Below are 22,230 nucleotides of genomic sequence, written 5' to 3'. Positions count from 1 at the left end.
ATATATAGAGGGACACAGATAGGGACACAAATTCAAAAATATGGTTTAGGGGCAGATTCAAACCCTTCTCTCACAAACACATTTAATTGTGCAATTTGCTAAAATAGCAGGTGAAGTCACAGTGTTTTAAATAACAGTAAAAAAACACCTTATTCTGCTGTGACAAAAAATAGTTCATTAAAGCCTATTATCATCCACTGAGATAAACTCATGCAGTAAGACAATTGGTCTCCAAAAGGCCTGGCTCCTCTCATCGTGGCCAGATGGGCCCACTGAGGCGCAATCTGATGTAGCGCATGTCATGATCACCATGACGATGTGCAGAGGTAGCGCTACGGCAACCGCCTCAGCGGAACCACGTCCTATCTGACATCCCATCACTGTCCCAGAGAGCTGAAGTCTCTGATTCAATAATGAAACACTATGAGACACGTGCAGATACCAATAACCATTTAAGGATGGTCAAATATGACAAAAAGCAGACGGCATTTAGTCTACAGCAGAACAGCAGGCGATGGTGAGGGCAACAGACTGCACGATTTTGTGCATTTCATCATATATAAAGCATGTAGTTAATATCCAAGTGGAAATGTATCATCGCTTTCCCATCAATATCATATTAGTGTTCATTCTTCCTTTATGAACTGGGTATGAGTCCTCATTCAATTTCCCAAGTCTAACACAAATCACTGATTTGATTAGGGAATAAATATAATGGGTCATTACAGCAAACAAATAAACATTAATGCACCAGCTCGCAGTAGTGAAATAATGGGCCAATCAGGCAGCTGCTGCTGTGATATGGTGGGCCCTGGAGCTCTCCGTCCTCTGGGATAGGCCAACACAGCAACGAACACAACACAACACCTACCAGCTTTATATATCACCAAATCCACCAAATCAACTGCCCATAGCTCTCCCACTTCATACCAAAAATCTCTCTCTCTCTCTCTCTCTCTCTCCCAATCAACCAATCATCAAGGGCTTCCTGGCATCACTTATTTGAGATGGCTTCCTTCTTCCAGGCTCGATTTCCTGCGTGTTCCTGTCTGCCCCACTGCCTCTCTGACTGCCCCAGGCAGAAACAGCACAGGTGAGCAGACGCAGGGCTGCTCTTGCAGTGTACACAATCCTGCTTAGCCGGCGAAGGGTTCCAATCCCCATCTGGTGGTCTCCCTGATACGTGAGTGCACTGGGCTGTGTGTAATTGCCGGGTGGGTGGAATGGAGAGCATCAGGGACACATGGAGTAAAACTGGAAATGTGTGGGCAGAGATGGAGCCATGCACAGACAGGGGGTCAAAGCTTCAGCCGAAACAGATGGAGGACGAGGAGGAGGTGACGTTATGCTACACTGAGAAATGTTATATTTTCTTGTACTCATTATCCATAATGTAGGACTAGCTCTTAGCACATAATCACCCTTTAAGCCTGCTTAGCGCCCACTATTGTTCAAAGGAGTAGTTGTAAGTTATTACCTCACCTCCAGATTAGCTGCAGTTTGAAGGACAAAGCCTCCCATTACTTATGTAATTAGCAGAGCTACATTTGTACCAGAATCCATTAATTTCAGTGCAGTATCCTCAAATCCATGAAAACCTGGGGCAGCGTAATACATGTGTCTGTATCAACACCCGAAGCAGTCAGCTTTGCAACATATGTAGGAGAGTTTTAAAAGCAGCTAACCTTTGCGCTCTCTGATGCTGCACTAACAGCAGATTTGAGGGTTATCGATTGCTGACAGTTTGACTGCAAGGCTGGCATGTGCTTCTCTCCGGCAGTCGGATTACTTCTGCCAAGCTCAACACATCAGACAGTCTGGGAGACTCTGACTGCAGCGCTGAAAATGCTCACGTGTCAGAAGGCATTGAGGACACAGCGCTAAGAGGAAAGCATTATGCCTGCATAATTGCAATTAGTGCTAATGAAGAACAGCTATAATTATATTGAAGCAACACCTCTGTGCTCCACTCCCTAATCGTTCTACCCAGTGTGTGGCATTGGGTAAGAAGACACTGAAGCTGCCAACAGAAGATGCATGTTCTCAGTGCTTTTTGGAAACCGCCCCCAACTCTTTCTCACATCCTTATTATTTTTCACCAGTACTTGTCTGAAGGTAAGGGTGAAAATGAGGCGCTCTCAGCTTCCATCTCTTCAATCTCACTGGCTATTAAAGGTTAAAAATGCCAGAGACGAGTTCATAAAAAATGAGAAGACTGATGAGATTAAAAGAGGGGAAGCGAGGATGGGCAGCGTGTTGCCCGGAGCAACCTGCAGGAGAGGCAGCTTAGTCTGGCCTGTGCAGAGCAGGGGATGCCACTCAAGAAGACATGATATAGAAACGAAGGTCCATGCCATGTGAACCCACGCCATCTACTAGGAAACCAGCACACGGTGCAATGGTGACGGTTTTCTGCACTAAGTGCAGTGCAAAGGTATGCTGCCTTCCAAAGCTATAAGGAGCTTTACATTTTTAAAGACACATAGTGTTTTTCCACTTTCGCCTCTTCTGCACTTTACCAAATTACTGTGGTAGTGTCTAACTTGACAACTTGACACCAAACTTCAGGAGGTCAAGTCAGTTTTGTCCTTTTGGATTTTCATAGCGTCAGTGTCAGTTCAGAGTGCAGAGAGGAGTGAAATATCTGAGAGGTAGAATAAGAGGTTATAATATGTAAATGGGGATTAGGTAAGACAACACTGCTTTTAACTCAAAGGGCTCAATTGCTGTGCTACTTTACGCACATACAAACTTGCCAATGAACTTAAATTGATGAAGAAATGGCCAAAAAAAAAAAAGAAACAAAAAATCAAGCAGCCAGTATCAAGGTGCAATCTGTAATGTGTAAAGAGTTCCTAGCAATTCATAGCCTACAAACACCCACCTATTCAGAGAACCCAAATGCAGATTAATGCATTAAGTGTACAGATCAAATGCTATAGCTTTTTTTATTCCTTCTAATGTATTGTATAGACTGTATCATCAAACCCACAGCCCACCTGATGTATCAACCTAACAAAATAGCAGATACACCATACTCTCAGTTTGCTGACGCATCAAGCACAATTTACGCACGCATGCGTAATGGCTGCTCTATACGCTCACTTTATGCAATCCTTCCTTCCACCAGGGCAAAGACATGCTGATGCACAAAGTCCCATGATCTAATAAGTTCCCCACTGCTGCCCTCTCCACAGAATATGATACAGACTTCAGGAGCAACCACACGCGCCTGCTAATATAGCTGTGATCAATAATGAGTCCCGACATGTTTCAATTGAATCTGAAAATGTCATTGGAGACCATGCATCAATAATTATGGCACAGATGGGAATAAAATCCAAGTACTCGGCGTCCTGCACTACCAACCGTTTTACACACATTAGTGAAGCTGCTGGAGAGGTTTGATCTCAGTATGAAATTGCCTCCCACATTTCCATTAGCCCCCATAGCTCTGATCTTATCATATGTCTGCCCTGCTATAACTTCATGGATTATCATATTTCAGGGGAGCTACCAGTCAAAAACTATCTTGTTTCTTTAAAAACTGCCACGCACTAGGACAAACCCCCACACCCATAAAAGAAATGCACATCCCAGCCTTGAAAGCACCCTGCAGATTCTAATTCTACAACAGTGAAATGTTAAAAAGCAAAACCCGACATTTTACACCTTCTGTCCCTTCGCTTAAATACAGTAATCAGAAACCAGTGCTCACTCCCTGCCCAAAGATTAACACTCTAATGTTAGAATGATAAAAGTCACTGTAGGCATAATTTACACTGCCTACAATCCGTGACAGGAAGTTATGTAATCTATAGGAATTATCGATTATGCTGAGGCTATAAATGCCCATGTGATGACTGAACTGTGTGCCGTGCATGTTAAGATAAACCAGACTGAGGAAAAAGGGGAAAGACGCTACAGAGAACAAGTCTTGAGTCAGACCTGTAATATATGCTTTAAAAGTGCCTGGAAAGACAGATAATGGTCCACTGAATTAATACGTCTTTATGTTTTTAATGCTGTGGGTTTAAAGCCCAATTGTTTAGGTTAATTCACATTAATTTATTATAGACCAAATTTCCTTTTTAAATGCCTAGAGAGATCAGAGCAACCACATGGAGCTCATATATGAGTTTTGCTCCACTGTTCATAAACAACAATAGTGCAATCAACTAGTAATTAGATCTTTACAGCATGATATTTTTTGTTAGCTTTTTTTAATATTATTATTCACTGTTGCATCTTTCATGGCCAAGCAGGTGGCTGGATGACCATTTTGCTAATTATAAATCACACAGGGTACCTTTAAAAATTCTAATGATTGAGCCAGTAATCAAAAGCAAAACTACTGCAAAACATTTTGCAGAGTTCATCTGTATCATCAGGGAGCATTTCCCAACTTCTCAACGTGTATATATTAATATGAATGAGCAGCTAGCATCAGAGAACAAGTACTTGTCGACTGCAGTTTGGAAAGCTAGCCCTAGCTGCAAGCCACAAGGAGAGGCGAAAGTCTCAGTCGACAAATTCCATCTTACACTTTGTTCACAAGTGGGATCTGGAAAGAAATTTGACTCTCAAATTCAGCTTCTGGCCGCACGTGCCGGCAGCATCTAGACTGATTGCCTAGTGTCGAGATTTGAATAGAATGTGAAGTGCGATGAAAACATGCCGAGTTTTTTGGCGGGGGGGGGGGGGGGCACACAGATGGTGCTCAGACGCTGAAAGAACCACTGAGAAATGTAGCTGCAAGACATGAGTGGGAAAAAGATCTGGCAATAGTGTTTAAGACACAGAGCACAGTGGACCAAGAGATGAGAGAGATGTATGGTAGCAAAATCAGATCCCTGATGTCATCCTGAATGCCCCAGAAACTGTTCTGACCTCAGCTAAAATGAGTGAGAGGTTACCAACAAAAGCCTGGATCAGGGATCAGGGAACAAAACTGGACTAGGCTGGTCTCTGGAATCCTGAGACAATAAGGCCAAAAGACACAAGAAGTGGAGAGAAATGGAAGGGTAAGAGCAGAACGAGAACCCTGTACTGATCCCCTGCGCCCTGCCTAACTTATCGCCTCTTCCGATTCCTAAAGGCATGATACCTAAGGCTGTAAGAGCAGCTTTCGCCCATTGTTTATGATGAATGTTAAGTTGTAAACGTGACGCCTGGATGTCCTCAGCTGAGGTTGTGCTTCGGCGAGGCCTGGGGGGACAGTGCCTGCTCCTGGCTGGAGGAAGCAAGGCTTTTCTGCACCTGGACCTGGACTGAAGGATGGAATGTGGACCTGCAGGAGGACTTTACCTAATGGCTTCCCCAGCTGCTTGGCCCCCGGTCACAGAGATGCATGGCACCTTCCTGGCCCCACCGGGCGCATCTTATACGCCGTTTTCGCAACCCACGCCCCATTAACTGGGCAAAAATGCAGACCCCCAAGGCACCAGGCCTTCAGACTCAAACACAGCCCCTACCACCCACTCACCCCTCACATTACTGTGTAAAAAGGCTATAAATACGTGGCAGAGAGCCTCGGCAGCAGCACATGGGCCAAGCTTTAGCAGGTCTACGAGACAGCTGAGAGCATTCACTCAGAATTTGAAAATTTGTGAGAGGAACAGGAAATCGATCTGACATGAGATGCAAAATTAAAGACCTGTGAAGTTGTCTGGACATGGTAGTTGTAAATATGGTAATTATGTCTGCAAGGATTCAGGGAACGATCTTTTTGAGAGAAGGACTTCATTATACTCTCTAGTAGCTAGGAAAAAGGACATCACAGGGCAAAGAGAGCGCTACCCTGATCTCTGAGATATATCAGTAATTAGATGAAATGACAACCATCACAGACTACTTACCTGACAGAGATATTCAACTCTCTCATACTCCTGGGATATATTGATTTTTTTTTCACAGCCAAAACAAAATGCCATTATCAAAATGGTAAAAGACTTTTTGGATTGGAAGATCTATGAAGGTCAAAAACACATGGAGGATGATAACACAAAAGAGAATCACTAGATTGATGTGTTTTTCACTTCAATTTTCAATGTCCTGATAAACAATTAAAGACGTTTGACAGAGAGATGGCCAATGCCAAAGAAAAAAGGCACTTCAGTGCTACAGCTTTCTCACTAGAATTCCCAAGCAGTTTGTGGCATTTGTTTCAGAATTGTGGTTGAGTTTGACTGTGCAAAGAGCCGTAAAAATTGCTGCATACTGAACAGAGGTTGACAGCTGAGCACAAGGGCAGGCAGAGCATCAAACTGCGGATCCCTGCCTCATGAGCAGGTGTCTTTCCTCAGTGTCCCCAACAGCACCCAAGCCTCCACCAGCCTCCACCAGCCCCAATCAGCTCCCAGCAACCCCCACCAGCCCCCATCAGCTCCCAGCAACCCCAAGTGCAGGCTGAACACAGAACATCGGCGCTCTTCCTAAGGGCCGCTCATCACTCAGCCCTGCACATCCCCTGACGGCCACCAGCCTCTGCTTCACAGCCTGGGAGGGGTGACTCGACAGTGCCGCACGCCATGAAAGCCGTGAATCAGATTAAGGGGAATGTATACTTTACAGCAGCCCCCAAGGACAACCGTCGTATATCTAAATGAGATGAAGGCGGATTTGTCAGAGATGATTTACGCTGACCGAACCGCGTCTGTCTGCAGTGACATGCAGTACTGCGATCTACATCTATCTGCCTTACTCTCACCACTCTGCTGTCCTCATTCAGTGAAACCCTGCAATTCCTCTAATGGTTTCCATGGAAGACAAATAAGGTAAGGCCCTACTACCTTAACCTACAATATTGGATTAAATAAGGTCAGCTCTTGAAGGGACCCCAGAGGAGACAATGATGACAGACATAAAGGGGTTATGATTTGACATATGATGTTTCTCATGTAATACAGACACCAGAATGGCTTCTAGTGGTTCCCTTAAATAGCTGGGCGGTTAAGATACATGATCTAATTCTTACTCAATGAGCAAAAAGAGAGACCCAAAATAATGATTCTTTCTACAAGAGGATTCACTTCCACAGTCACCAAAGAGGTAAGAGTTACACATTTTGCACCTAGTAATATGCTTCCCAAGACTGCAAACAGACTAGGTGAAGGGTCAGAGGTGATATACGGTGAAACCACACACACCTCGGGAATGCATCCTTATAGGTCAGACACCAGCACTTCCAACCACACAGCATGTTTTTGACATCTGTGCGACACATGGTGCCTGTCTATAAATCTCCCTGGAATCTCTTTAATGGAACTACAGACACAGCTAATGGATGTCCCCCCCTGTAGAGAAAAGTGAAAGCGAACTATCAAAACAAATACACCCGCTAACTCTAACCCCATGGCATAGCTTAAACTTCCACAGTCATGCCACAGATGAACCACTGATGTACCACAATTGGGCATTTCTGTCCTCCCATGAAGCACTAGCTTCACCACAGCAGAAGCAGCTAAGCACACAGTGGCTGTGAATCATTGACAATTTTTACATTATGCGCATTATGCACGAAGTGCCCAGTATAATATCAAAGTTCCCAATAATCTGTGCAGTCATTTTACACAGTTATATACTCCTTAGCTCTTCTGGGAATTTGCAAACTGGGTCGCAACTTTGATCATCAGGGACCAGAACTCAATAAAGCCATCATGGTCTTTGCGGAGTGATGTATGTGTATGTCACTGGAATCTAAACCATCCGAGTGCTGTTTCCATGAGCCCTGGTTTGATGCCATCTTTCCAGTGTGGTTTTTGGAGCCAGTTTCCTTGCTCATTTGAACATACTTTTGCATGCAAAGCAAACCCAAATTTTTACACTTCAGACCCACTTTGGAGAATGATCCACAACCTCCAAGATAAACATTACTTCTGCAGAAGCTTGGCAACAAAATAGCCAAAGGCAACTGAAGTATCAACAGATGTACAGCAATCAACCATCCTATAACAGACAGGACTGCAATTCAGTCAGGACAAAATGAAATGTACAGGAGCTCTAAGTAACCAACGTGAGGAGCTTCACACTTTAATGCGTCTAATGCTCATCTGGTACTAGTAAACCTCATTAAGGCATACAGTGTTCACGATAAAAGTTAGAATCTTAGCATCACATTATGGCCACTATCTGCAAACAGGACATTCTACTTTCTTTCAGAAGCAATATATATGAAGAAAATTCAAAGATTAAAAGAAGATCCTTGACTATTTCACGTAAATCCAGGACACATCCCCTTCAGTACTACACTACACATGCTGGTAGGCTTAGAACACAAACAGCCATCTCCCTGTAGCTGGCTTTACACTCTCTCTAATAATTAGTAGAAAATCTATAGCACCAATACACATGTCAGAGACGTCTAACTTTTGTCGCAGGATGTTTTTACAAACACCACAATGTTTATATATTACAGTATATTACAATGTTTATATATTACATACACTGCTGTATGTGATATTGTGGTGTGGAGCATCTCTGTTCTCTAAACTCCAAACATAATGATGCATTCTGGGTAGGTAAACACAGGGAGCGACAACTCGAGCGACCGCAGCAAGGAAGATGGAAGCAGGGCCATATGATTGGCAAGCGAGTGTGGGCACACAGGCTGTTTAAGATGTTACTTGTCAGCAGGCAGTCAAAGAGGAGCCATCTCCTGAGGCAGAGCAGGGCCGGAGGTTTCTTATTCGCTTGGCTCATGATGACAAGCTGACTCATTCTGTGAACCTGGGGCTATAGGCTATAAAGCCAAACTCTGCGATTCTCTTCCCTTTTCTCTCTCTCTCTCCCACCCATGTTTTTTTTATCTATCTATCTATCTATCTATCTATCTATCTAATATAAATCTTTTTGATGATACACTTATATAAACAAATGCAATGTTTTATTTTTACTTTCATTTTTTTGGATAAAAGTATATATATATATATAAAATCAGAAATAGCAAAGTAATACTCCAGCAAATAAAGATATTTTACACAGAATTTTCCAAATTTGCCACAAAACACATGTTCAACAGTACACACAAACAAGCAAAGGTTACATCTGTATTGTTCCTAACATAGTTAGTCTTAGAGGCATAATTTAACTGACCTTTTGACCAAACACAATCCAACATACAACTACTCTCAGTATTACCTTCCCCATATTTTTGGAGCTGTCTCCTTCAGTGCCAAAGGCACCAGCACAAAGGGATCCAGTGTTCCACAGGGCCCTGTGCTCTTTCACCTGATCATCCATAAAACAGGAGATGATGGGTGCAGTCTAAGCGTTCGGTGTCAGTAGAGGTGACTCCTTTTCTAAAGTTTCCGAACGCTGTGACATTTGGCGAGGAAACAGTAACCTTCTCTCACTGCTCGTCTGCAGCTCTCTGTCAGTCAGTGCAGTGCCCTGCACCCCCCACCTCGCCAAGCATCCCAGCTGCGTGCCGTACCACACCGCTACACGTCAGACTCAGGGGAACAGACAGACACCACAGACTCACTCAGTCAGAGGAATCCAGTGACCCGAACGTTAAACGCTATGCTTGCACCGAGGGGCTAGGCAGAAAGTCTGCAACAGTCTGCAGTTTGCACTGAGGTTTGATGAGAGCAATAAAAAAATACATATTGTAACAGTACGTTGGATTTTTTTCCTAATCAGAAATGGTAAAGAAAAAACTCAAGCAAAGAATTTTTCTTCAAGAGTCGTGCAGCTACAATGAAATGCATAAAAAACCCATGTAGTTTGAACTGTCATCTTCGTTCACTTTCAACAACAGGCTTAAAAGGTCTTTGTGGAACAGCATTAGTAAGGCCACCTACCAATTGCATTCCACCTAATTTTACATTACAACCCCAAAAGAAGGACATGCAGGATACAGCGATACAACATTACATCACACAAAGTTAAAATCATAACCTGTCTAGTTAGCTAGCAGAGTTGACCAACCAGATCTAGAAATCCGTCAAATAAATTAATGTTTTGCTCTCCATCTGAAAAACTAGACTGTACAGCTTAAAACCCAGTGTATCTATACGTATCTATTTAAGACTTTATCAATATGAAAAGCTTTGGGCTGTAAATGAGAGTAATGCATGACTAGTTAAACGCATACAGAATGTTTGTGGAAGAAATGTCATCAGGCAAATCTATGTTAGGCAAAACTGTTAACTGCCATGCAAATCTCTGTTAGAAAGCACCTTCCCAGATAGCATCTCTGTTCCATCACAGAACTGCACAAGGTTATAGCTGTAGCTGTTCTGCTCTTGGCAATCACTAATCCACCCTGTCTGGACCTAGCGATTGCTACAGTTCCTGGTTCACTGAAGCTAGCTTTGTGGCTATCTGTAAATGCCCCAACTTGGTCTATCCATCAAAGAGACTAGAGATGACCGACTTTGCTAGTGTTTCTCTGCAGCTTTCTATCAGTAGCAAAAAAAAAACCAACCAAAAACCAAAAACTCCTCCCTGCAGATCAGCACAACCACAACATGATGGACATGACACAACATGATGGACATGACACAACATGATGACATGATGACAACATGATGAATGTCAAAGCAGCACCAGATATGACTGGTCATTCTGCAAATTTGAGAATGGTCAGATAGCAAATTTTTTGCATTGCAACAAAGCATGTTAAGGTTAACCAGTGCCATAAAACGTTTGGGACGTGACCTCTACTACTATTCTTATTGCTACTCGCACAACATGTGCTCTGCAGAGATATCATACTCATCAAGAAGGTAAAGTTCATATTTCCTTTTTAGATCCACAGTAAAGACATGTATGGCCAATAATTTAGCCTATGTTCACCTATTCTGATTTTTATTGCTATCTTGTCAATCTCATTGGGTTTTTCCTTGCTAGGAACTTTGTGTCTTCATTACCTAATGAGTTAAAAACAATGCACGATATTTCTTTCAATGCAATCTGAAAAACCTGTTCGTGGATGTTTATAAAACAGTCTGGAACCATGTATAAGCCTTTCAGTCAAACATATATGACAGAATCCTGGGCTAAAGTAAAAGAATTGCCCAAATTAAATATCACAGAAAATTAAATATCCCCAAAATTGTGATATACTCCCTATACGTGTCTGGACTAATCTGCTGCATTTTGTGTAAAAAAAAGGGTGAAAAAAAAGATCATAAGTGGTGCATTAATTTAAAGGGTTGTTTTCCACGTTCAGCCAAATGTGACATACTGTAACTATTATCTACTGATTTTACTCTAGCCATGAATACAGTAACTAGATCCTGGCAGTAAAAGATGTTACTGGCACTGCAAAGTCTAAGCATAATGTTACCTAAACCTAGAAGAAACGTTGCTCGGCAGTAGCTCAGGGGCTGGATATTTATGTGCTGCCTACTCTCTCAGATGGTGTTTACATTAAAGAACAATCTCAAACAGGCCTTTACCAGACCCAGGCTCTGTGCTGGATCATGATGGCCTGTGAATGGACCTCATTCACACATATTAGGCTCAATGGCGCGTGTGCGATAGCATGGTGTGACCCCTGCTGGGAGAAAGCCCCCAGGGACCCTCTATGACCATGACACTGCACCACCCACCAACCAGGTTTGAGATGTCTCAATCATTGCATCTTTGTGCACATGTGGGTGTGTGGATGTGTGTGTGTGTGTGTGTGTGTGTGTGTGTGTGTGTGTGTGTGTGTGTGTGGATGTGTGTGTGTGTGGATGTGTGTGTGTGTGTGTGTGTTTGTGAGAGTGTTTGTGCACATGTGTGTGTGTGTGTGTGTGTGTGTGTGTGTGCACATGTGTAGGCATGGGTATTGAAGGTGAATAGAACTGAGAAACCACAAGTCACTGCTGTTTGAGAAGAGTGACTGAACATTAAATGAAAGACAAATCCAATAAGTCTTATAATGACTATGCATATCATGCACAATATGCATGCAATCTACAACTCCAGATATAGGAGGTCTAGATATACCACTGTTATAATCACAAGGGGGGATTATTTACTTTTTTGTAGAGTTTCATCATTGGCAAAAGCCCCAATAACAGGTCTCTCCTGAATACTGAAGCCTCTTTTCAAGCAGCTAGCTGTGTTGTGACCCTCTTGAGTAACTGTGCTCAATAGCTCATTAGAAACAAGTGACAGGACAATGAAGGCTCAATATTGACACCACTGTGTGACCTCATTTCAGTGAGTTTGTTTTGCATATGCTGGTCAGCACTTATATAAAATACAGGGAAAAAAATTATTTTATTTTTAAAAAATCCTTGTTGAAATTCAGCATTAATTTACAAGTGCCCTTATGTGTCAATCTTCATATATAATTTATATTTGAAATGTAGCATGTCCTCCTAACAGGAAAAACTGGTATTGATCCTTAAACTAGTATTGATCCTTGCCTAATGAACAAAAGCTGAAACTTAGAATGTGTGAAACATTGAACTAATACAAACTCTCGGATGACCATCATGACTGAATCCCTGGATTCAAAAGCATGTCCCATTATGCAGGCTCCATAGCAGGGTAACCCAATTACACCATTTCGTTTAATCAGGCCTTGATGCATGAGCAGAGTAATTTGAGCACTCCCTATGGCATTTACACTTGAACTCTGACCTTTAAAATACCAAGATCCATTTGCACAAAGCATGTAAATAGCAGGTTATGTACATATGTCTGTGTATGCATATATATACACACACACACACACACACACACACACACACACTGCAGTTACTCACCTGGGATCTTCTTCAGAGATATATATATATATATATATATATATATATATATATATATATATATATATACACATACACATACATACATACATACATACATACATACATATATATATATATATATATATATATATACACATACATACATACATACATACATATATATATATATATATTTGTATATATGAATGCAAACATTTATATAAAAAAACAAAAAATACACATCAGAAAAACAAAAGCCTATCACCCCTTTCTACATACAACACAGGAATATTAAATTTAAAAACATGTCTTGCTGAGGGCAAAAAGGCTGTTTTTTGAGTCACGGTACCTGAGGTCTGTGGAAGATGGCGGTGTTCATCACAGTCTAATGAGATCTTCTGAGTACAGTCAGGTGCTGCTGCAAAGACAAAACCAACAGGCTTAATGCAGAGATGTGATGGAGAGAAGGAAGTAGCAGGAGAGACAATAGACAGTCGCGTCCCAAGTGTTCCCTGATAATGCCGTCAACTTTTACTGGAAGGTTCTACACCTCACTCCTCCAGGTTTTAAATCTCAAACTTACTGGTTTCACTATGGGCTTAAAAACACTGGATTGCAGAAGGGTTTGGGGGGATGATGGCACTGCTCTCAGTATGCTCTCCAATGCAAAGAGTGTAACTTTAGCTATCCTGGTATGAAAAGTAGCCTAATGTGCTAAAAACACCAAGATCATGGGTTCAAGTCCCAGCAAATACACTCGATATCCTACTAATAAATACATGCCAAGTGCTCTGGATAAGAGTACCTACCAATTATTAAAGCAACAGTCAACTGGTATCTTATATAAAAGAAAGACATTTCTCAGTGAAATGATGGCATCTGAGACCTAGAACTGAGGATATTTCTGTTTGCAGTAGTGTCATGAGCTGACCTCATGTACAGTGAGGTGACACATCAAATAGCACTCCTGTCCAAAGTAAACAGAGCCTCTCCTGTTATTTCACAAAGCGAATCTAAATCCAACAGCACGAGCCTTTGTGGTAACCTGTTACATCCTCTGCGTTCAGGGGATATTATAAGGCCACAATGCCTAAATGGGAATTATTGTCTTTTTCCTCATCACTATGAAAAAAAAAACAAACAAATCCAAATATTGGAAACACAATTTCAGTACCGAGGACCGTCACATAAACATCTTTGTAAACCTGTGTGTTTCACTTGCAAAACTCTCACAATAAAATCACCACTGTCAGATAGAGTCAAATCAAGCGTACAGTCAGGATTCTCGTATACATACAGAAGATCGATTGGGTGCCTGTAAAATCTTTAAGAAAACTGTCCCAGTACATATAAATGGAGAACTAAATCATCGGTGTCATTATCTGCTCTTCACATAGCGCAATCATACACATGCCATGAGACAGAAAGGGGGATCTATGTTAAGTACATGTCAATGTTGTCTGCATAAGCAAAGGACAACCATCATTTCTGTTTTGTCTAATAAGGTTCCAAATGCAATCACAACCACAACCATAATTGCTTTGAGATGCACAGAAGAGTATTATTAATGTGGTCGTGTTGAGTCCAGACAGAAGGGTTCCTGCTTTTCCCTTGTTGGCTTCTTTGACACATTACATCACTTGCTTTATTCTCCCAAACATTCTTCAATCAGCAACTACGAGAAAAAATGTTTACTCGAAATGAGGGATGTTGTCCTATTACTGCACTCAAGATAATTCACTCCCTCACTGACTTCTACAAGTCCACTATGTCTGCTGGGCTGGCAAGTAATAGTCTGCACATCAGCAGTGGATGAGGTTTTTTATGTTAAGTCACTGAACAATATTATACAATGAAAAGTGCATTAATAGTTTGTCTTTAATTGTGAAAGAATAATAAAGAAAACAAACAAAAAATCATAACAATTGTTTTTAAACGTCCCTATGTCAAGCTCTAATGGTGTTCTAATGGCATAGAATATTCAACATCTTATCCTGTGTATATATACACAATTATGGAGAGGATACCCATGTACTATCTATGTACTGATTTTTCACCAACTTAAGCAATAAATCATTTTCTTTTGTAATTATGAATTGATAATAGTAATGTGGCAAATAAACAGACATGCAGACATAATACATTTGTTATAATGGCATTTCTTAATCAAAATACGTGGTTATCACCAGAGAGCAATTACAGGCCTTGAGATAAAGCCAAACCATTAATAATGTGCTACCGTGTTTCATTTTGACTCCATTTGGGATAATGGCTGCTTGAAGGGGGAGGGTCTCTTACCTATTCTAAGCACACCTTCACATTTAAAACATTTAAAACCCACTAGCTGATTTTACCTGAAACTAATATCAGAACATAAACTGATCCATTAAAATATTCACAGATATCCAAAAAATTGCTTTATAGTTTCAGAATTAAAAATAATACAACAAATACCATGACATGAAAAAATATTAGAATCAGTTTGATCAAATGAAAAATATTTTATTCCATGTTCATTTTTTAAAATTCTTATTTTCATTCTATGTTCGGCATGGAGTAATTTTCTGTAGTATACATCAATCTATAGATGACTCTCTGGTGAGAAATTAAGAAGATTATTTTGAGTATTAAAAGCCAAATGAACTTTGCAATCGATTATGGTAAAACTGGAAAATTGCTTAATTGCATTAACATTTGTTTTGGTATCTGTGTAAATACTTTTCTGCTGATTGGGAGTGCTTTGAGCTTTTTTTATGCAGATGCTGAGTAATCAGGCAGCTGAGCTACTGTTTGAGACCTGGAGGCACATGCTGACTCAAGGCCATGTAAGGAAGGCTGCACTTCCCTTGGGAACATAAACTGGGGACAGAGAGTAATAGGCAAACCTGCTGGTCTTAGCCAAAATCCCAGTCCAAAAAATAAAGAAAAAGCTTCAAAACAGAATTTTTGCTTTGCAAATATACAATTTTTCACAATACTTTAATCATGGTATTAAGTGTCAAAACACTTCAAACACATAGAGAAAATAATATATCCAAACAGCTGTCATGCAGCCAGTAGTAAGTGCAAAATGATCAAATATTTTCTGCTCTGTTTCCATGGAAGCCATCCAATTTTTCCTGGTTCTAGAATTCTCTGCTTTCTTTTCTCTTGGTGGGACATTTCAGGAACAATTACAGTGGCCTCAGCTCCTCTTGGAGCAGCCTGCTATGGACAGGAGGTTCCACTTCTGCTCAGGTTGCAAGCAGCTAGGAAGTCCCCACTACTTCACACCACTTTAATTTCGACGGCCTCCTACTAATATCAGTGAAAATGTCTTCCGTCTTGTTTTTTCCGTGTGTGCCACTAGCACTTCTAAATGAAGGTGGCGACGTGCAATTTTCTCAACTGTAGTGTTCAAATTCTCCATGGCGATGGCACTAGCAACCAGGTGGGCTCCCTGCCTGAAGCCTTATTTTTGGAAGGAGAAGCATTTCAAGTCATAAGATTAATATTTCCATGGAGTAATATTTCCATGTCGCATATGTATGCCCATCTTGCCCGACAACACTAGATATTCATGGGTATGCAATCGCTTTTCTAATAGTCACTCAAGATTAATCAACCAAGATTTAGATCTCTCTGTTTATTTAATTTTGAAAATCTCTGGTTAATGCAGTAAATATACCAATATGAGTTAATGTATTTCTTACACATAATCCTACCAGTCCTAAATCATAATATTATTGTAATATTATGACTAGATCGAATCACTTTCCTAATTGAGTGATTATATGATTATTAAGATTAATCATTCAAGATTTAGGTTTAATTAATTCAGTACATATACCAGTATGCCATAATGTATTTATTTTGCATTATCATACCAGTCCTAAATCATACAAAAGTAAACATATTACTGTAAATAACTATATGACAAGGAAGTAAGTAATTATCACACAGAATCAACAGCTATTCTTAGCAATCCCTGTTAGATTTGTATATCCTAGAATTATAGATGGTGACAAATTTTTACAGATTTTGATCATGTTAAATTTTGTCCGTCATGTTTGTCACATGCGCATGAGTATTATCAAAATAATTCTCATATAAAATAAATAAAGTTGATACAAATCTTTGCCTTTCATCAAACACCATCACTGTCCAATACAACATTTGGAAAGAAGTTCTGATTTGGTGGTTAGTCTGCAAAATAAACATGTCATTTTAAAAGCTGCTTCTCTGCCTGCTTTTTTGCTTACTTTCCTGTGAGCAGCTAAGGACAGTGAGGAGCTTCACTTTGAAGTATGCTTTTCTGCAAAGAGTGAACAAGCCTCACATCCTCTCCCAGTCTAGCTCCAACAGAAGCTCTGGACACCATTACTTACATGAACATTCGGTAGTTGTGTTAAACCACATTTAGATGAAACCATATTTAAATGGCCAGAGTGACCTCAGAAGGGCAGTGTGCTGTGGCTAGCTTCCAGGCCACAGCAGATTTGTCCACAGAAGCCAAGTGCACTGCAGAATATCATAAATTATCCGCATGGCTTTCCACCTGAGTTCGTTCCTTTGCCCTAGATAGAGCAGTTATCCTTGAAGCCCGATTCAATTATTTGCTCGGCAAATAAATTATTACATAACGTCCCCTTGTGCAACAGCCCTGGCACTATAGCTCCTTCTAGAAACACCAGACAACTCGCTTCCACTTGAAGAATCCCACAGGGGACAATAAAGAGCGGGAAATGCCGTGCAAAAAAAGGGAAACAAATCTAGAAATTTTGGGAGATAAATTTAGAGGGCCTGGCTGAATTGGCACAGTGTAGAGGCAAGAGAAGACAGAGACGGGGAAGTGTCTGACTCTGTACCATGCTGGGAGGGGTACACAGTGCGGGTACAGTGGGAAACCTGATACAAACAGCATGGCCACCTCTGTGTGCTTCACGTCCTGCCGGCGCTGTATTACGATATGATGAGTTTTTCTCACAAAACAGACTCCAATCCTACATGACGATGCCAGCGTCACATCCAAAGCAGGCTGGAATTACAACAGGCATTTATTTTCAATATCTCGAAATTGTAACAAAATCCAACTGATACATGGTACAATGCAATGAATGCACTGATTTGCAATGAATGTACTGCACACAGAGATGAGGTGACAGAACCTACTAACAAACTGAGTATACAATATAAACTGTGTGCATGGTGACTCACTGCTAGATAAAATTCCCTCTCATATGGTATCCGAAATAGCATACAAAACCGAGTGTGGCAGCTGCTCCAGGCTCTCTGTGTAGTGGGAGTTGAGGGTGAAAGATCAGGCAGGATATGGGTAGCAGGGACTGCCACTAATGGTTCGCATAGCCTCTTAAGAGCTCAGAAACCATGCGGTTCGCTCACAGCCTTTTGCCCTTTCTGCATTAGCAAGTATATTACTCCCTTTGCTTTGGACACTGTGGTTGAATATTCTGCATACTAACTCTCATCACGGGTGCTGGTATTCAGAAAGCCCTGTCTGACTATCTGGCTGCAACACACAAACTATGAGCCAGATTTACAGTGGCTGCAGTCTTTCACTGATCGGCTCTTGCCGTTCTGCCTCCTGCTGAAGTTTCTTGATTCGGATTGCCATGTAAAGTAGGATATCCATTCCCTCACCTGTTTGTTTAGCTTGTGTTGGTGCTGCCAACGCATCCTCATGGGCCTCTCTGCCTAAATATGGAGACAAGTCAGGGAGCAGTATGCCACGGGGAGTTCTACTCACAAGCTATTGGTCATTCGAGTCCATCTACAAGGCACACAGTATCCTTCATACCACCTTTGACCACTCTTAAAAAACAGAGCACTCTCCTGTGACTGAGCAGCCAGATGCTTATTGCTATTTTAACATAAATCATAATGCCTCTTTAACCTTCAATAATACAACATAAACAAGGCGATGTAGATAGCCAGTATCATAGCTGCCCTGCACAATAGGAAATTACTGAATAAAATGAAATATTTAGCCAATGATTAAATAAGGATATCACACCACCTCTGACCTAAACTTATATTTAAGGCACCTTCATAATTAGGATTCAAGTCACAAATAGAGACTTAATTGCAAATGCATAACCCTTATCAGTCTGGTGGTATGGAATGCACCAGAAACACCATTATGAACTGGCAATGACTTTAGGTTAAGGACCTTATAGCTTCTATTACAGGGACATTTAAAAATGGCTTTTGAGGAACCAAGGTCCATTGTGCACAGGGGTTAGCTTTTAGGCTAATGTCACACAGAAATGAACATTGTAAAAACATATGCAATAAATCAATAAATCAACAAGTAAATATAAATGATACTCAGGAGAAAAAGGGACTATATAAGAGGGCTCGTCAAGCAGCGCACTCCATCTACTCAACCCTCCCACAGCAGGGCACTCCATCTACTCAACCCCTCCCCCACCAGACCTGTATGTGTTTAGCTGGCTCAGAGTTGATTCTCAATTTAACAGGTTCAGGTCCCCAGCCCTGTTCTGGGATGACCGTGCTATAAGCCTTTAATCCTGTATGTTCCATGCTGGCTGATAGATTTGCCAATATTATCAGTGTTGGTGTCTGCCCTTTCCCACTGCTCCTGGAAGCTCAGCCAACATGACAGGAGTGCAATTCCACTGAGACTTGAGCTATACATCTGTACCTGTAGTTCTGAGTGTGAAAGAACATAACAGTATGTGACAGAACAAAGATTTTCCTGACAGTGTGCTGTTAAAGCCACAGGCCAGGCCTAACAGTGAAACAGAAGTTGGCATCCGAGTGGCTCGCTCTTAAATGAGACACTTTCGTCTCTATCGGAGATGCCTTCACCTTGTACAGTATAGAAACTCTTATTACAAGCAAGCTTGCGTTCCACATGTTCATCTGGATCCAGTACAATTTCACTGTGAAATTAAGTCCAGTAGAGCTTACTGGTAGACACCAGACAAAAAACAGCTTGTCTGACAGTTGGAAAGTCTGTCCTCATAATTCCTCAGGGGTCATTTGATTCATTAGAAGAAATGACCTGTCTTGCAACAAAAACAGCCAGATAACCAATGTATAATAAAGTATAGTATATAACAAAAGTAATTAGAGTATAGTATATAACTGAGCCGACATTAACATTATCGTGGAGTTATTTTAAGGGAATAAGTGTAACAGATTATAGAGTCTAAGAACAGTCAACTGACTGAACCGTTGCCTGCATCCTATTCAATTTCGTCTATAACTTGGTCGTTTTACAACAGTACTCCGTACATGATCTAACATGTCAATATTTAAAACGTAGCTCGGTTAAAAGGCGGCAATGACCTGACATCTACCAGGTAAAAATATGATGACATCTTTAATTGCTGTCTTTTTTTCTATCGTGCCCATTCTATCGAAAATATTAAGTATAGTCCAGTTGCTACGTTGGTGTCAGTCTTGTTTGGCTTCTAAAACGCCTAACAGGAAGTTTTTTTCCTCCCGTGTGGGAAGATGAGCGCTTGCGCACAGCACCGGAGCCGCACACCCCGTACGATTAGGATGACATTTGGAGAGGATAGCTCACGCGCAGTTTCTGCTGTCATAAATGCAGGACGTCTGGCATGCGGTATTGCTGATCTCATCATGCACGCCGTCTGCTCTGCTTGCCATGGTTGTCAAGCGCACAGCCAAAATTACACAAATGCACGAAGTAACGGTAATTCACCGTGGTCACCGGCGCTTTTAGCCTCACCTCGGGAACTGCTGCCGAAGCCTCGGCGTTGGTCCTTGTTTTCCTACGTCGCCCAGATGTAGACGCGTTCCTCATTCAGTGCATGCTGCTGTTTAACTGCATGACACAAAGTGTGCTAGTACGTTCCTTGTAGTTGGTGCATCTATCAGGCGTCTCCTGTCTCTTTGTGCGTGCAGCCACACTCCGCTGTGACGAGTTGCTCGCGCAGCTATAGCGGAGTTGACAGATGCCGTGGGGCGCGAGCAGCGCTCCCTAGCCTTAATATCGAGACGCGAGCGAAAGCTTGCTCAGGCTCACCGTGCGGCTACTTTACTCCAGCTCCGCTCCTCCCCTTTCGCCTTCGCCTTTGTGCGGCGCGTACAGGGCACGTCAGCGCCGCTTGCTTGCCTACACACGGAATTGCACTTCTACCTGTTCTTCGCCCATGTCTGTTTACAGCGAGATGGTGCATGCTCCTAAACTTCCGTAGGCACAGTGTTTTATCCGCGTCCAATTACATCGAGACAACGTAAGCCTACCAGTGACTGCTCACAAGTTTTAAAAGTTGTCACATTTGTAAGTTTCTTAAGTTGGAGCCATTCATATTTATCTTCCATATGTAAATTCTCTCAAATTCGTTTGTCTGACATTTAGGGTTTAGAAGCTCGATTTTGCATAGCGTGCATAAATTAACTGAGTAATCCCAAAGAGTTGTAAATGATATATCTGGTAATTGATCTATAAAGATGGGAATGATGGCACATATATAATACATCACACACTATTAAATATTGAAGATGGCCTCTTATTCATTATTAAGCACAACATCTGTCAATTTTCCTGCAGTCTTTAATTTATTTCCTTGGAAGCAAATGATGTTTTCTCTTGCATTGTGCTTCGAATGCAACCTTAAAATATATGGATATATGTGCAGTTTATTGAGAGCTGGTAAGCTCCAGGGCACAGGGGAGGTAGTGCATTGCGTTCTGATAGGTTTCTTCTGACCTGAGAGTATTTTCACAGCTGACCCTATCAAGCATCGCGGCGGCTTTAGCATGGAGTGAGATGTTGCCTGTGGCTATGTATGTGGCATGTGCAAGATTTTTCCTCTGCTCGTTTCTCCGACGGCTTATTCTTAAAGGAGAGTGATTTTTGAATGCGCAAAAGGGCAAAACCAATCAATAAGAGACAACAGAGAACGGGACAATGCAGTTTATAAACTAAATATGTAAATAAACTGTCTATTTATTTAATTTTGTCATTTTAATAATAGCCATGTTGCAGAGCTCTCGTTGACCTTGTCATGGGTCCTCCTGGAAGAAACTAAGAAAAGTCTGTATATATATTAGAAAGACAGACAGACAGAGAGGGAAAGAGCCAAGGTACTGTTCCCCACATGAGCATGGGCCACTGTGGACAAACAGGTATGGGTAATTGGTTGCTGGGCAAAGACGAGAAGCAGTATCCCTCCTGCATCCATGGCGCTTCCTCCCACACTGCCCCGGCAGGGGCTTCATTTAGAGGTCCTCTCTGGGTTTATAGCTTGTTCATGATGTCATGAGCTTGGTTTACACGCAACATCCAATGTCCTTGAATAGGCCCCAGGAGTTGTGAGAGCTCGACAAATTGCCACACATCATATTCAGTTCAGTGACTGGATGGTAAAATCACCTTAAGTATTTGTGTGCAGATGTGTAGTAGTGTGGAACAAGGACTAGACAAAGAAGATAAGCACCATGTCTGGTAGATTCTTTATTGTGAGCATGGAAATATGTGTAACTGCATGTAAGAGTGAGGAGGCACACTAGCTCAGAAACTAAAAGACGTTAACTTTGACCT

General features: G+C 41.5%; 1 protein-coding gene across 3 annotated transcripts in view; it reads right to left on the bottom strand.

Moving 5' to 3' along the window:
• Nucleotides 1–20,709, bottom strand: part of LOC113569753 (kelch-like protein 29) — a 135,585-nt gene extending 114,876 nt beyond the window's left edge. For 2 of the 3 annotated variants that reach the window (XM_035524689.1, XM_026997772.2), the window contains exons 1-2: nucleotides 20,413–20,709; nucleotides 13,039–13,107 (exon numbers count right to left, since the gene is read on the bottom strand). The gene's annotated coding sequence lies outside the window, so the exon portion shown is untranslated. The remainder of the gene's footprint in view (nucleotides 1–13,038; nucleotides 13,108–20,412) is intronic. The other variant, XM_026997780.2, reaches the window with a different exon arrangement.
• Nucleotides 20,710–22,230: the final 1,521 nt, after the last annotated feature.

This window comes from Electrophorus electricus, chromosome 3 (assembly GCF_013358815.1).
Source record: "Electrophorus electricus isolate fEleEle1 chromosome 3, fEleEle1.pri, whole genome shotgun sequence".
Taxonomy (NCBI): Eukaryota; Metazoa; Chordata; class Actinopteri; order Gymnotiformes; family Gymnotidae; genus Electrophorus; species Electrophorus electricus.
The sequence above is the reverse complement of the archived record's forward strand: the minus strand, read 5'-3'. Positions and strand labels throughout refer to the sequence as shown.